Consider the following 17,814-nt stretch of genomic DNA (forward strand, 5'->3'; position numbering starts at 1 on the left):
GAAGGTTAATTTTTTGGAACATGGAATTTGTCACCTCCTCTTCCTTTACTCTGGCAGTAAGATTTGCCTCTGTTTTGAAACGAGTGAGAAGGAAATTATGCAATCATTTGGAGGAGAAGGAAGGAAAATACCAAATGCATTTCTAGAAATCAGGTACAGCGTCAGAGGTGAATTTTATGAAATCAAAGAGTTTCTCGGAGACCATCTTCTCCCTGAGACTCTGGAACAAAGTTATTTGAAAAAACAGTTAGCAGAGGATGGTTTCGATCCATCGACCTCTGGGTTATGGGCCCAGCACGCTTCCGCTGCGCCACTCTGCTCTCGGCTCAACAGTACTCTTCTTCACTTTACCATATAAAAAATAAGCCACTTTGCCAAAATGAATGTTTTTCATTTTCCTATCTGCTTTTCCTTTACTTTCTCCGTTTTTCCCCTTTCCCTTCTTGGCCTCTCTAAGACCACTTCCCTCAAGAACCAGATGACCCTGGCAGTCACTCCGCCGAGTTGCACTTCCCCAGTCTGCCAAAGCTGCGTGAAGCTCTAACATCTTTTCTTTAGAAGCTGCTCTGAGCTCAGAGAAGGAACTCTGAAGCATGTCGAGCAAAGCCCTCAGAAGTCCTTCCTCTGGGATAACCGGAGAAGGCATGAAGTCAGACTTACTATTCTTGGGGAGGAAGTATATTAACCAGCACACTCCATTTCCCATCTTCAAGAAAATTTGAGGAAACTAGAAGCAGCATTTCTATGTATTGACTAAATGCCATTTGCAGCTTCCCAAGCATCTGGTCTACCCGTGCAGGCCTCTGCCCTTGAATTCGTGAAAAGAGGCTTCCTATCCCTTTAGGTCCTGTCTGCGGAAAGCTCTCTCCCGCCCTCAGGGAATGTCGGCTCTCTCAGACCAACAGGCCTGAATAGAGAGCTCTGACAGCCTTTTATCCTGTGCCTTGCTAGTCAAGTTCTTTCCTCAGCTTTCCTATTGCTCCTTCACCAATTTCCTTCTGTCTTTTCAGGGGTTTCTCTGTCTTTCTTAAACAATTGTTTTTCCAGTGCCAGGACAGGTAGGGGGTTGATGGCCATTATTCTTGTAGAGCAGGAAAAATACTTTTTCCTCTATCCTTCTAAGTTCTTGGCTGGGAACTCTAACAAAAGACAGATCAGCAAAAGAAAAACAAACAGAAATTTATTAACATGTCTACTTCACATATACCTGGCAGATACCCAGGGAAAAAAGAGTAACTCCTAGAGGTGGCTTAGAACTCGGACTTAAATATCTTCAGCTAAAGACAAAGGAAAGAGAAGTGTGGAGGAGGCCAGTTATGGGCAGGTGACCAGGAAAAGCATGGTAAACAAGAGTAAGATTTGTATACAGATTTAAATCAGTGCCTTCTTGATTGATAAGGGTCTAAAGATGTCTCCAAAGGCTAATCTTTGTCTTTCCCAGTAGAAATGCAAGGACAAACACCTTTGTAAATTTATGTCCTGCTTTTAGGCAAATAGGGGGAGGGCAGAGAGCTTTTCTTGCATCTGCTTCTTCTCAGTTGCCTTCAGCTCGAAAAGTCCTTATGCCAAGGTGGAATATTTTGGAGTGGCACATTCTGCTGCCCTTCACTCTCCAGCAATTCCATTTGAGTTTTCTCTTTTCCTTCCCTAAGAAACAGGTTGAGACACGGGCAGATATATTGGGGTTAGGAAGATGTTACAGAACAGAAGCATGAGAAAACTGGTGGGAATGATTCATGTGGACAAGTTCGATCCTGAGCAAGCAGATCTAGTTCCCAAAAGGAGTTGACCTGGGACCACCAGATTTGGAGTCCTGGGAACTGCCACTTACCCTGTAAGGGTGAGATTTATCACCTTCCTTTAATCCCCCAGCTCCTAGTAATGTAGTTACTCCAGTTTTCTTTTGACTAGTGTTAGCATGGTATATCTTTCTCAAGTTTACACTTTTAATCTGTGTCTTTATATCTAAAGTCAGTTTCTTGTAGACAACATACAGTTGGGTCCTGTTTTATCATCCACTCTGACAATCTCTGACTTTCAATTGGTGTACTTAGACCACTGGTGTTTAAAGTGACTATAATATAGTTGAGTTAATATCTAACATATTTGTTTCCGTTTTCTATTCATTGCTCTTGTTCTTTCTTTTTGTGTCTTCCACTCTTTTTCTGCCTTCTCTGCCTTTAATTGAGCATTGAATAAGATCTCATTTTCTCTCCTCTCTCAGCACGTCAATTATACTTTTCGTTTTTTTATTATGTTTTTTAGTGGTTATCCTAGAGTTTGCAATATCTACAAGATTTGCAAGATTTACAACTAATCCAAGTCCACATTCAAATAACACTGTACTACTTCATGGGTAGTACAAGTACCTGATAGCAGAATATTCCCAATTGCTCCCTCCCATTCCTCATCACCTTGCTGTCTTTCATTTCACTTATCCATAAGCTATCCTGACTGAATATATTGTTGCCATTATTATTTTGAACAAACTGTTATCTGTTAGATGAATTAAGAATAAGAAAAATAAAAGGTTTTATTTTACTTTCATTTCTCCTTCTCTAATATTTTTCCTTACTTTATGTAGACTTGAGTTTCTCATCTGTATCACTTTCCTTCTCTCTGAAGTACTTCTTTTAACATTTCTTGCAAAGCACATCTATAGCAACTTATTCCCTCTATTTTTGTTTGCCTGAGAAAGTCTTTTTTTCTCCTTCATTTAAAAATAACTTCACTGGATACAGAATTCTATGCTGGTTGTTTTTTCTTTCAACACTTTAAATATTTAACTTGACTCTCTTCTTGCTTGAGTGGTTTCTGAAGAAAAGTCGATGTAATTCTTGTCCTTGCTCCTCTGGAAGAAAAGTTTGTGGCCCCCAGTCCCCAGGCTTCTTCAAGATTTTCTGTTTGTTGTTGACTATCTGCAGTTTGAATACGATATGCCTAGTGTCGATTTTTGGTTATTTATCTGCTTGTGTTCTCTGAGCTTCTTGGATCTACGGTTTAGTATATGTCATTAATTTTGGAAAATTCTCAGTCATTATTACTTCAAACATTTCCTCTGTTCCCTTCTCTCTTTCCTCTCATTCTGGTATTCCCTTTACACATAGGTTAAGGTTACACCTTTTGTAATTGTCCCACAGTTCTTGGATATTCTGTTCCATTTCTTTCATTCTGTTTCGTTTGCATTTCAGTTTCAGAAGTTTCTATTGACATTTCTTCAAGCACACTGATTCTTTCCTTGGCAATGTCCAGTCATTGATGAGCCCATCACAGGCATTCTTCATGTCTGTTACTGCATTTTTGGTTTCTAGCATTTCCTTTGGTTTCTTTGTTAGAATTTCCATCTGTCTGCTTACATTACTCTTCTGTTCTTACCTATTGTCCACTTTTTCTATTAAGGCCTAAAGGGGTTTAGGACACACTACCCCAAAATATGGCACTTTGGCATATTGAATATTTCAAGCTGAAGGAATTTGAGAAATGGCATGTGCAGGAAGGACTTTCTGACCTTTCTCTGAAGCAGGTCATAAAACCCTCATGTGAGAGGTGCCCTCCTTATACTCTTTCTTCTGAAAGGAAAGGAGCATCCTTATCTCTGAAGATAAAGGGACACCGAGGAACCAGAACAAACACGCCTTGCTAAGTTTCCCCCAGTTTACTACACTTAGCTCACTCTTTGTCCTATCATATCTTTCCACAACTTTCCACTCTTTATCAAACCTAGCATAAAAACATTTGGGTTTAGCCATTTATTTCTTTTTTTGGGAGGAAGATCAGCCCTGGGCTAACATCCATGCCCATCTTCCTCTACTTTATACGGGATGCTGCCACAGCATGGCTTGACAAGCGGTGCATTGGTGCGCACCCGGGATCCAAACCTGCGAACCCTCGGGCCACCAAAGTGGAGCGCGCACACTTAACTGCTACGCCACTGGGTCGGCCTGTAGGTTTAGCCATTTCTTCAAGTTTTCATTTCCTTATGAAGGCTCCCATGTCATGTGAAACTTATGTTAAATAAATCTGTATGTTTTTCTCCTGTTAATCTGTCTTTGTCAGTCTAATTTTCAGATCCAGCTGGGTACTCTAAGAGGGGCAAGGAAACTTTCTCCTCCTCTATGCCCTTAGCATATTAATCATGTTGTTTTAAATTCCTGGTTTGATAATTCCAAAAATTTGCCATATGAGTCTAGCTCTGATGCTTGCTCTGTCTTTTTAATAGTCATGGGAACACTTCGAATTTGTAGCCAGATGTTCAGAATTTGTTTAGATGTTTAGGTGGCCTGAGAACTCCACTTGTGGCTGGTGTCTGAAGTAGGGGCAGTTCTTGTTGGGGACCCTGCCTTTCAGCTTGCAGGCTCTGCGCTAACTCCAGGTGGTTAGCATCAGAATTATATTGCAATAGACCAGGTATCATCAGAATTACACCCTTTCTCCGTTTACTTTAAAATCCAGCCAGATTTTCCACAGCAGTGCAAAGTGCAGGCTTCTGATTCTTCACTCTGGTGCTGAGTGGGTGTGTGTGTGGTTGCCATGCTTGTTCCTGAGGATTCTACTTCTCACTGTGCACTGTCAGATTCCTCTCACCACGATTGCAATGCAGGGGTCCTGGGCACCAAAGTGTCTTTGAAGAAAAAACAAGTTGTGAGAAACATTCATTTATTCATCCAACAAATATTTACTGAGCACTATCTCTGTGCCAGACACTGTTCTAGGCTCTGGATATGAGCATCAACAAAACAGACAGAAGTCCTGCCTCTGGGGCTTCCATTCTTTTAAAGAACTTCTGTCAGCCCCTGCTCTCAAGAGGGGCTTCATACGTTTGTGCAATGAGTGAGTGAGCACTTCTTACCCCCAAAGGAAAGTTATTCTCTGCAACAGAAAGGGTCACGAGTGCTATTCTGCTGCTGACATGTGGATTGGCTGATAATGGATCTTCTAAAAATTCTTGTGCTAAATTCTGGAGAGACTCTGAACAGTTGTGGAATCTGAGGATTCAAGGGACCCTCAGTCCCTTCACTTGGGGTAGGAGGCTCCCTCTCTTACCTCTGTAACCCCAAATTCTTTATGGGCCCCTACACTATACCGAGACCTCCACTAGGCAGTGGAGTAAGAGGTGCAGCACTAGAGAGGAAACTCAGGTCTGTCGTCAAGGAACTCTGCGTGGGAAGTGACTCTGCCAAATGGAATGATCAGAGAAGACTCTCCAGGGCTGAAGGCATTTGCACTGGTTCCTGAAGAATGGCTGCAATTTTATTGTACTTCTTGCTTCCTGAGTCTCAGGCCTTGTTTTTATGTCTTGATCACAGGAGAGTGAGCTGCTGAATTAATAAACTTTGTCCTCCTTGGAAAACTGCCAAATGCGATGAGGCTATCAAAAAAGCAATTCTTCAGGGTAGGACTAGAGACAGCCTGGATTCTGCTCCTGCTGCACTGCCAGGACCCCTAGTCTGATGGAGCCAGAGTGAGATATGGACTCCATCTCTTTGTCCCTAGGTCCAGGTCCCTCTGCTCCCAAAGAGAGTGAGTGTACCTCAGTCAGTGTGTGCTTGTTCCCGTGGCATCTGTCACTCTTCACCAAGTGCCCAGAGGCCGTGGATCTGTCCTAGCAAACATTCAAGACAACCCATACAGCTGTGGGGAGTCTCAACTCCATGACATTTCAACATGAAATGACTTAATTTTTCTCGAACTACTGTGTTAGGACATGTCTTATTAAATCTCTCTTTCCTACCCTGTGGGAAAATTCCCTATATTTGAGGATATATTTGATTATTAAAACTGTGTAGTTAAAAACTTCCGTCTCAAACCAGATTTCTTGATTTCAGTCTCCTCACAGTTCAGGCCTGAGGAAGGGACGGAGAGGGAAGTAAAGGAGACGGGGGGATAGGTGGAGGAGGGGGGGTAAACTGTCTGCTGAGAGTGGAGGAGGGTGCAGGGTCAGATGGAGAGTGAGACATCCCCCTCCCCACTTCTTCAAGGCCCAGCTCCTCCATTGTTTGGGGAGGATAAGAGGGAAAGAAACATGTGTCTCCTCACTTAACTGGCTGCTGCCTGAGGCCTCTCTATTGTGGTTGCTGCTTCTCAAGTTAATAAGGACCGGGCTGGACACCTTCTGTATGGGTGCAGCTGTGAGTAACCCCTCACCTGAAAACCGCACTCCCTACAAGGCCAGTGGCACTGACCTCTCACTCTTCTCTCCTTCCCTGGTCTTCCTGTAGAGACAGAGAAGGGAGATCGAGATGGTGACTCGTCTTCAAGATGGTCCTACCACCTTTAGTAAGCCTTGAGAAAGGCAGATGGCCTCATTCTGGGCAGCATTTTTAAGAATGTGGAGTATTGAATAAGTCTTGTTTTTGAATAAACCCCACAGTCTCTAATCAAGAACAACTAGTAAAGTCCCACTCAATATCTCTCCAATAAACACTGTCCACTGTGAAGGCTGAAGGTTCCCCATTGCTGCAAGGTCTCTCTCAGTCCTGCTACCTGGGCTCACAAATGAACCCACATGGCTCCAGGAGTAAACAGACATCAAGTGCTCTGATGTGCAGGGTGATGGGAGCAGCCCTTAGTGCGCCTCCAAGATTCCTGCTCCTGTCTTGTCACCTTGCCTCCCCTACCAGGCAGCCTGGTGGAAGGGACTCTACCATGTAGGATTTAGGGGTGCTGGCTCTGAGCCCAGGCTCTGCCACAGGATCACTGCCTATGACACTTCATCTCTCCACAGCTCCTTCCTCTCACTAGTCACAATAGTCACCATTCTTTTTCAACAGCTCTGAACTGTTTCAACCTACAATACTTCTGACAACAAGTGTGTGGGCTTTTTCCTCACACCAACCAATCTCCAACTCTCCAGACACCAACTGGGCATCCTACAATTTAATTCAATTCTGACACTACCTACCAGGATAGGTGCAGACCTTACAGTTTAAGGGCTCAGTCCCTCAAGGCTGCCTCCACTTCAGGCACCAATCGCAAGTCCCAGGTCTGCCATACTTCTGACCAACTGGCTACAAATCCAGTGATTCCACGATCCCCTCCTTAGGTTTGATAATTTGCTAGAATGGTTCACAGAAAGCTTGCCTAGGTCCCTCCAGAAACTCAGGAAAGCACTTACTTACTATTACTGGTTTATTATAAAGGGTACAAATGAACAGCCAGATGAAGGGGTACATAGGGCAAGGTCCACAAGGATCCCAAGCACAGGCGCTTCTGTCCCTGTGGAGTTGGGTGTGCTACCTTCCCAGCACATGGATTCATTCACCCATCCAGAACTCTTCAAACCCCACAATTTAGAGGTATTTATGGAAGCTTCATTATACAAGCATGATTGATTAAATCATGGCCATTGCTGATTGAGCTCAACCTCTAGCCCCTCTCCCCTGCCCAGAGGTGGGGAGGTTGTCTGAAAGGTACAACTCTCTAATCACGTGGTTGGTTCCTCTGGCAACCAGCTCCCATCCTGAAGCTATCTAGGGGTCCACCAAAAGTCACCTGATTACCATAAACTCAGGTATGGTTGAAAGGGTCTTATAAGGGTCTTAAAAGCAAAAGATGTTCCTCTCATCCCTATCACTTAGGAAATTCCAAGGGTTTTAGATGGTCTTTGCCAGGAACCAGGAAAAAGACCAAATATATATTTCTTATTATATCACTATATTACAACAGCTCAACATGTACTTTCAAATATTATCTATACTACAATGCTGTGAGGTGATTTCCAAGAATAAGGATGACAGATTCAAAAAGAGTCACTGAAGACTTAAATGAAAGGACTATCTAACTGCTTAAACAGTAGGGGCAGAGTTGAGAGAAATTAATATGGTGTGATAATGTAACCCTAGGGCCAACAACAGTGAAAAGTTACTTGTATTCTTATGCTAGAAGAGGCATGAGAGGGAGTAGGTACCAGAACCTGGTGAGACCTGTAGCTGTCAGAGAGAGCTGCCCAACAGGAACTGTGGGCTTCTATAAAACAATATTTCCATTGCCAACCTGTGGCCTGAAAAGGAAGAAATCAGGGAATTAATGATACCGAACCTCTTAATTTTAAGTTCTTGTGTGAGATGCACAGTAAGCCAATCACTGAGACATCAGGTGCTTGGAGATGGAGAAAGGTCTATTCAAATTGGCCAAAACAAGAAGACAGAAGGATAGGTTCTCTCAAATCTGCCTTCACAAAAGAAGAAAGCAGGGGGTTTTATAGAGCTAAGGGGCTTGGCAGAAGGAGTTTCAGAGAGACGAAGGGGTAATCCATGTTTCTTTCACTCCAGATAAGCCCTTGGGCAATCTGACTTCTGGGCATCAATGGCAGCTGGGGCTGGTTATCCGGTTATTGTAACTTTCTTGAAGGCATTCTTTTTCTTCTGTAAAACAAGCTCATAAATCCTTGTGACCTTGAGTCACACCTCAGGTTAAACAAGAAAACAGCAAATTGACAGGATTAACTTCTTTTCATCTATGTCTGTGTTGGGAACAAGATAGAAAGGTCTTATTGAATATTTATAGTAACCTTCACGTACCCGGCTGCATTAATAGCCTGGTGTCTCACTTTTCCCACCCTTCAATCTCCATTTGGTACTTCTTTTTAGCTGAATCCAACCAGAAGCCAGCATACAAGGAATTTAATAGTCCATAGAGGTCAGTCTCCCAAGACAGAATTGTGGAGGAGGGTTGAGGGTGAATCTAGAGGGTCAAACAAAAAATATCCAGCACTGGGTATTACTAGGTATTATTACTCTTGAATCAGAGATGGGGAAGCTTGCTTGGGTCCCTCTAGACATCAGACTCCAAATCTCCCTCTAGAGAGGCAGATCCAGACAGTGCTGCCATGGATGACTGTGCAGTACATGCACTATACAAGTGGTTAAGGGGCCAAGCAAGTGCGGTCAAGGGGCCAAGCAAGGGCAGAAGGATAGAAAGTCCTCTGCTCTTGAAGCCATGTGCCCTGGGACAGAGCTTCATTTGCCCAGAAAAGGTGACTTTTTCTAATTTGCCCACCCAGAGTAGGAAATATTTTTTAATTGGCATGAAGTCACAAGTAGGGTAGCAGTGGTCCTAGTCCCAGATGACATCCCAGGACCCTGCCAGCTCTGTTAGTCTTTTTCAGGCTTGCCACGTGCCTGGTTTATTGATGGATTATCAGTCGCATCAGCCATCCTATCACGTGAACTCCAGGACACGTGTTATACCCTCTTTGGCCGGTCTGTGTCCCGTGTTCTTTCCTAGCATATGGATACTGTGATTCAGCATTTACATTGAGGGAGGGGTAGACAACAGAATCTATTTCCTTATCTTTTTCAGTTTTTAGAGGTTGCCTTAATTCCTTAGCTTGTGACCCCTTCCTCGCATCACCCCACCCTCTTGCTTCCACCCTCACATCTCCTACTATTTTTTTTTAATAATTTTATTTATTTATTTTTCCCCCAAAGCCCCAGCAGATAGTTGTATGTCATAGCTGCACATCCTTCTAGTTGCTGTATGTGGGACGCGGCCTCAGCATGGCCGGACAAGCGGTGCGTCGGTGCGCGCCCGGGATCCGAACCCGGGCCTCCAGTAGTGGAGCACCCGCACTTAACCGCTAAGCCACGGGGCCGGCCCCACATCTCCTACTATTGACTGATCTTCCTGCCTCCCTCTTATAAGGACCCTTGTGATTACATTGTGTTTACCTGGAGAATCCAGGATAATCTACCTATCTCATAATTCTTACCTTAATCACATCTGTAAAGTCTCTTTTACCATATCAGGTAACATATTCCCAGGTTCTAAGGATTAGGCTGTGGACATCTTTGGGAGGCCATTATTCTCCTCTACATCCTTCATTTACTTTTTAGGCATGAAATGGCTAGACCAGTGGAATTCCACCCCCCTCCTTCCCATGTATGAGTCAGAGAAGATTCATGCAGGGTCCTTAAGCTGCTGAACTGCCAACACACTCTGTACCGCTGGAACAGGCATGATTTCCTCAGTGTCCCTCAGCTGGGGCTTCCTTCTTCTTAATCCTTCAGGAAAATCAGGAGGGGAAAGAATAGTGTAAAACACCAGCACCCATGGGTGCGAACTTCTGGAGGGAGCCCTACTCCAAGGCCTCATTCCTGAGGCTGTGAGCATAAGGCATTTCTTCTCTGTATAGTTGGGAAAATGCTGCTGTCCTTCACAGCTTCTTGCTAAAACAGCCACTTAGGCCGAAGGTAACTTGTCATGGGTTACAGCCACTGCACGCAGCCTGCAAGTGTGTGCAGTTTTCTTCTCTTTCATAAATAACCTTGAAATTCATGTCGGCAAACACAGACTCTAATTTTTTTTTTTTTTTTTTTGTGAGGGGATCAGCCCTGTGCTAACATCCGCCAATCCTCCTCTTTTTTTGCCGAGGAAGACGGCCCTGGGCTAACATCCGTGCCCATCCTCCTCCACTTTTTTATATGGGACGCCGCCACAGCGTGGCCTGCCAAAGCAGTGCATCGGTGCGCGCCCGGGATCCGAACCAGCGCACCCCGGGCCGCCGCAGCGCGCACCCCGGGCCGCCGCAGCGGAGCGCGCGCACCCAACCGCTTGCGCCACCGGGCCGGCCCCAACAGACTCTAATTTTATGCTAAGGACATCAAGTCCTGGCATGGGGAAAAGGACTGACTGGCCAAGATCCCTAAGCCAGAAAATAGTGAGGCAATTCTTGAATCCAGGTTTAACTCTCACTTTCTGTGTTAAACTTTTAAAAATGTCACTTCTGGCACACCAATGAACTCATTGGTTCTTTTTGTTTGTTTGTTTGTTTTTAATAGTGCATTTATTTATTTATTTATTTATTTTTGTGAAGATCAGCCCTGAGCTAACATTCGTGCTAATCCTCCCCTTTTTGCTGAGGAAGAACGGCTCTGAGCTAACATCTATTGCCAATCCTCCTCTTTTTCCCCCAAAGCCCCAGTAGATAGTTGTATGTCATAGCTGCACATCCTTCTAGTTGCTGTATGTGGCACGCGGCCTCAGCATGGCCAGAGAAGTGGTGCATCGGTGCGCGCCTGGGATCCGAACCCGGGCCGCCAGTAGCGGAGCGCGCGCACTTAACTGCTAAGCCATGGGGCTGGCCCAACTCACTGGTTCTGAAACACTGTTTTTCACTGCCAGCAGCTCCAGGAAGAAAATCAGGGAAATGGTAAGAGACATAAGGGAAAATTCTATTTCTCTCCTCCACTCTCAACAGTTTCAACATCAGATGTGTGGCGATTTTTCCCACACCAAGGAATTCTCCAATTCTCATCAGATACCAACTGGGTATCCTAGAAATTTTACTCATTTCTGACAACTATCTACCTGGAAATAGCATCCGATCCCAGAGCTCAGTCCCGCAAGACTGCTCCCACTTCAGAAGTCAATGACAAGTCCAGGTTGTCACCTGTACTTCCAACTGACTGGCTATAAATTGGGATCCCCATGACACCCCTTCCTCGAGTTCGATCACTTGCTAGAACAGCTCAGGAACTCTGGGAAACATTTACTTATATGTTTACCAATTTATTGTAAAGGGATACAACTCAGGAGCAGCCAGATGGAAGAAATGCATGGGGCAAAGTATGGAAGAAAGGGTGTGGATCTTCCATGCCCTCTCAGAATGAGCCACCTCCCAGCACCTTCAGGTGTTCACCAACAGGGTAGCTCATCAAACCTCATCTCAAGAGTTTTTATAGAGCTTAATTTCCAACCACCCCTCCTCCCACCTTCCCAGAAGTCCATGTGTGAGGCGGAAAGTTCCAACCCTCTAATCACTTGATCTTTCAGGTGACTAGCCCCCATTTTAAGGCTATCTAGGGGTCCCACCCTAAGTCACCTCAGTAGCATAAACTCAGGCATGCTCAGAAAGGGCTCATTATAACAAAAGACACTCCTATCACTCAGGACTTCCAAGAGTTTTAGGAGATCTGTGCCAGGAACCAGGAAGAATGACCAAATACATCTCCCATTATACCACAGGGACTTTTCTTAAGATGACATTAAAGTAACCAGATCGGCCCAAGATGGAGTCGCTCATGCTAAACCCCATGTCAGCAAACCAAAGCTTAACTAAGTATCTATGCTCAGCTCTCCCAGAAAAGGAAGGCCTAGGCCAACCAATCAGGGCTTGCTGGCTCAGCACAGGTTACCTGACCTGGCTTTAAGAAATCTTATTACTCCATATAAGGAAACTAACTCTGCTTTAACCAATCAGCAAATGCCAGCATAACATCCTTGTTCCTGCTCACTTTGGTCTATAAAAATTTGGCTTGTACAGCTCTTTGGAGCTTCTTTCTATGCGCTAGATTGGATGCTGCCTGATTCATGAACTGCTGAATAAAGCCAATAAGATGCTTAAAATTTACTCCGTCGAATTTTGTTCTTTAACAATTTGTTCTTTATTCTCCAATGGATACTTCCAAATTGTTTGGGATTAAAAATCTCATTTTTTATGAAATGATGTTGATGGCATCTGAAACCTAAAGCCACTAACTGGGAGAGCACCTCCCCCCTACACCCCTGATTTAGGTTTTATTTTAGGGTTTGGATGCTTGGAGTCTTCTGGGTTGTTGAAGTGCTGAGAATATGGGTGAATTTCTCCATGACAGGTTCCCTGTGGGCTGGCCTCCTGCACAGCTTCTTGGAAACTGTCTACAGCCAGTGCTTAAGGCAGAGTGCTGGAGCGGCAATTCAGGCCACCTGTCTACCCTGTCTAACTTGTAAGCTTCAAACTCTCTAGCCCCTGTTTATACCAGGGCAGAGCTAGTGCTCCCCTCCTAGGAATGCTGACCTGGCAGAACAGTGCTGGAGCCCAGTTTCTGCTGCTTCATGCTGCTGTTGGATCCCGGCCCCTATTACACTGTGGCTGGTGCTTCCCTAATCACGCAGCTGAAAATTCTCACAGCCTAAGGACCGAGGACGCTCTCCAAGAATTGATGTGTAGCTCTGAAGGATCTGCACACTTCCTACTGTGCCTTCATGATGAAAGACCCGTGATAAGCACCAGCACAGCAGCCTGGGTTGTGCACTTTCAGGTCATCCACCTTCATTGAAAAGAACCATAGCCCCAGCACACGGCACATGTTGAGCTCCCAGCCAAAAGCCAGCACCAATTTGCCAAGCATGGAAGCGAGAACTCTTAAAAGTGGATCCTCCAACTGAGCCTTCCCAGTCGAAACCACTTTGTAAAAAAGACAAGCCAACCCTGATCTAATTGCAGACTTGGGAGCAAGGTGAATGATGTTTCCTTTTAAGCTACTATATAGTGGGGTGATTTGCTTTGCTGCAAATATAAATGGAACAATAAAGAGCAAAAGAGAATGCAAGATTTCTTCCATCCTTTTTGATGAAAGGAGGATGTTAGATATTCAGTTTCACATATGCTGAGTTACTCAAGTAGAGATGCTCACCAGGCAAGTTCTGGACTGCAGATATGAGAAGAGAACCAACAAGGGTTCTTGAAGGGCCAACAAACAATTATATCAAGGTATTATATATGAAATGGAGAGAAAAAAAGGGCCAAAGACTAAACTTTGAAAAATGGCTTGGAGATGGCCTCACAGCAGGGAATTTATAAGAAAGAGCAAGAGAGAAAGGAGGAAGAGTATGGTATTACTGATGACATGGGAAGAGTTTTAAGAAGTTTAAATATCAAGATGGCAAGTAACGTGAACACCAAAAACTGTCCATTGGAAGGTACGACAAGGTCATTGGTAGTGATGTAGGCTAATGCCACATTGGAGTGGGCTGCAGACAGCACGGATGGAGTGTGGTTGGAGACAGTAAACATGAAAATTCTGCTAAGGAGGGAAATTGATAAGTAGCTGGAAGAGGGCATGGAATAGGGATGCTTAAAGGCATTTGTGTTCAACTTAGGACTTGAGCATGATTAATTGATGACGGGAAATATGCAGCAGATAGGTAGAGTCTAAAGATTTTTTTTTAACCAAGCTGTGCATGTGTAGGGGTAGGGGGTATACAGGAACTCTCTGTACTTTCTGCTCAATTTTGCTATCAACCTAAAAAAATTAGGTCTATTAAAAAAAAAGGATGGTGGATGGATTCCTGAGAAAACAGAAGGAAATCAAATAGAAGCGGAAGAAGAGGCCTTCTTCCTAGGGAGAAGGAAGAAGATCTCTATTACAGAGGAAGGAATGAAAAAGTGATGACTACAAATGCAGAGACATGTTGAAATATATATGAATTCAAGACATGCACAATTTATTTACTTTAATTTAAATGCTCATTTTTGGACATAAAGTTAGAGCTCTCCATATATTCAACAATATTTGAGGATCTATTATGTGCCCTGCACTGTGCATACAACTATAAAAAATGCATGGTTCCTGTCCTCCACGGAACTTACATAGAACTAATAAAGTATTTTAAAGTGTTTCAAGTTGTTTTTTAATACACATTAAATAAAACAAGTAATAATAGTATTAAAGTATCCAGAGTGTCAAAAGATAAACTGAGGCATATTAAAAATTTTAAGAGTTTATTTGAGTAAAATTTTGAGTTGAGCAGTATCCAATCTAGCAGATAGAAAGGAACTCCAAGGAGTTGTACAAAATGAAAGACTTTTATAGGTAGAAGGGAGAGGGAACAAGGAAGGTGCTATACTATAAAATATACTAGGCAAAAAAAGCAGGTTGGTTATTGCAAGGGTACTTTCGTTTAGGGGATGACAGGGTCAATTACCTAACTAGTGCTGATCAGTCGATTCCTGACTGACTGGTTTAAGATACCGTGTGATTTCCTTCATTAAGTAGTAGATAATAACAACAATAAACAAACACATAGAGACAGAGATTGGATTGGTGGTTACCAGAGGGGACGGGGGTGGGGGGGGGTGGGAGGAGGGTGAAAGGGATAATTCGGCACATGTGTGTGGTGATGGGCTGTAACTGGTATTTGAGTGGTGAACATGATGTAATCTATGCCAAAATAGAAGTATAACGATGTACACCTGAAATTTATACAATGTTATAAACCAATGTTACTGCAATAAACAAAATTAAAAAAAAAAAAAAAAGATTCCATTTCTGGGAGAGCCAAAATTGTAATTAGTTAAGTCTCAGTTTGGTGACATGGGGCTTAGCATAAGTGACTCCATTTTGGGCCTGTTTTCTTGTTTTTTAACAAGAATGTTAAACATACATCGGTGTGCGTGTCTTCAATAAAGCTGTACTTTTAGCAGCAGTCACAATAAACTCAGAACAAGGCAAGGATGCCTGTTATCTCCCTACCATTCACCATGGTTGGCCTTGGAGGTCCTGATCGGTACATAGTGCTTAACACACCAGAGGTCTAAAAGTTACAGAAAAGACACAAAAATCAGCTCAAAATGGATTAAAGACTTAAAATTAAGACCTAAAACTGTAAACTCCTAGAAGAAAACATAGGAGAAAAGCTTCATGACGTTGATCTTGGTAATGATTTAACGGATATGACACCAAAAGCACAGGCAAGAAAAGCAAAAATAGACAAGTGGGACTATAACAAACTGAAAAGGAACAGCAAAGGAAACAATCAACAAAGTGAAAAGGCAACATATGGAACAGGAAAAAATATTTGCAAACCACATATCTGATAAGGGGTTAATCCCCCAAATATATAAGGAACTCCTATGACTCAATAGCAAAAAAACTAGTAACGATTAAAAAATAGGCTAAGAACTTGAATAGACATTTCTCCAAAGAAGACACACAAATGACCAACAGGTAATATAAAAAGATACCCAATGTCACTATCATCAGGACAATGCAAATAAAAACCACAATGAGATATCACCTCATACCTGTTAGGATGGCTGTTATCAAAAAACAAAAGATAAGTATTGGTGAGGATATGAAGAAACTGGAAACTCTGTACACTGTTGGTAGAATCTAAAATGGTGTAGCCATTATGGAAAACAGTATGGAGGTTCCTCAAAAAATTAAGAATAGAACTATTGGGTATTGATCCAAAAGAATTGAAATCAAGATCTTAAAGAGATGATAGCACTCCCATGTTCACAGCAGCACTAGTCACAATAGCCAAGATGTGGAAACAACCTAAATGACCAGTGACAGTCATTTACATACATACAATTGGATAGTATTCAGCCTTAAAGAAAGAAATTCTGCCATATGCAATGACATAAATAAACCTTGAAGACATTATGCTAAGTGAAATAACCCAGTCACAGAAGGACAAATACTGCGTGATTCCACTTATATAAGGTATCTAAAATAGTCAAACTCGTAGAATCAGAGAGTAGAATGATGGTTGCCATGGGCTGGGGGGAGGGAGAAAATGGGGAGTTGCTAATCAACATAAAGTTTCAGTTACGCAAGGTGAATAAGTTCTAGAAATCTACAGTACAACATTGTGCTTATAGTTAACAAAACTGTATTGTACACTTAAAAATCTGTTTAAGAGAGTGGATCTTATATTAAGTGTTCTTACCACAATGAAATAAAAACTAAAAAGTTAGGAAAAAACAAATTAGTCATTTTTAGACCATATTATCCTGAATACATATATGTTGAAAAGCTATAAGGACTACAATTCTTTGGTATTGCTGCATTAATAAATAACAAACAAGTGGAAACATATACAGCCTAAAAACATATCCATGTATTATAGAAACTGAGTATATGGTAAAAATGGCATCTCACATCAGGAAAGAAATGATACTATACTCAAAAAATCATTCCAGAATAACAGCTTCTCAATGTGGAGAAATAATTAGACCGTTGTGCTACACCGTACCAAAAAAGGAAAAAGAATCTACAAGACTGAACATTAGAATGAAAAAGCAAAACTCTAAAATGCTTAGAAGAAAATATGGGAGATGGGTTTAGAAAAACATTTTTAAAAACAGATTCTGAAAGACTCAGCAATTCGAAGTACTGAACCTAGAAACATTACAAACTTGTAGGGGTTGGGGCCAAGGGTGGGAGGGGGGTGGGTACTAGCATGCTCCCTACAGAAGGATTTGTCATTGCCTGAAAATAGAAACAGCTTCCTGTGTCTGCCAATCAGAAGTGGATGTCTAGAATGTGATATATATTCATTGACAAAAACCATCTCAAAGTTAAGTGAAACAAACTAAATTTAAATATATGAACGGGAAATGATTTTTAAGCATCAGGTAAAGTGAAAAAAAGAATGATGCATGTAGTACAACATATTTGTATAAATTTGAATAAAAACACCAACAAAGATCTGTATCCATTATGGACAAATATACGTATATAAGAACAAAAAAAACAAGGGCTTGGAAGGCCACCCCAAATGAATTATAATGGGGCCTATGGGGAGAGGAGGAAAGAGAGGGGAATAAAACCGGGGACGATGGATATATAGGATGCTGCTTTGTATGTAAACATCCATTTCTTATTAAAAATAAAAAGACTAAGCAAATATAACAAAATATTAAGTACTTCAGGATTGTGGTTATATAGGTGACTGTCAACGTGCCCATCTCTACCCAGGCCAGCACACTCTCTCCATCATCCCTGCAGGAGCCTCTGGAGTAAGCGCCGACCAACACTCAGCCAGAGCAGGGGGGATCTCTCTGCACTAGCTACTTAAAGCCTCGCAGGATGCCTTCAATCCCACCGCAGGTGGAACACACTCTAGCTGCTTCCCAGACATTGCCCGACTCCTCCCACTCCTGTCTCTAACTCATGTAGAGCGCTGCTTTCCCATTGGTGGATGCATTTCCCGCGGGCTCTGTTTGGTTTTTCCATTGATGGACGAATTCCCAATGGTAGCTCTGATTGGTAGTTTTTAAACATTTGCCAGCTGCTTTTTCCCAGCAATCCCACCCAGCCCTAGTCC

The 17,814-nt window shown here is 42.7% G+C and overlaps 1 non-coding gene across 1 annotated transcript; it reads right to left on the reverse strand.

Moving 5' to 3' along the window:
• Nucleotides 1–248: 248 nt before the first annotated feature.
• On the reverse strand, nucleotides 249–320 carry TRNAM-CAU (transfer RNA methionine (anticodon CAU)). The gene has a single exon. It is a non-coding gene; the product is annotated as a tRNA-Met (tRNA).
• Between the last annotated feature and the right edge of the window lie 17,494 nt (nucleotides 321–17,814).

The sequence above is a fragment of the Diceros bicornis genome, chromosome 14, assembly GCF_020826845.1.
Source record: "Diceros bicornis minor isolate mBicDic1 chromosome 14, mDicBic1.mat.cur, whole genome shotgun sequence".
In the NCBI taxonomy this organism is placed as follows: Eukaryota; Metazoa; Chordata; class Mammalia; order Perissodactyla; family Rhinocerotidae; genus Diceros; species Diceros bicornis.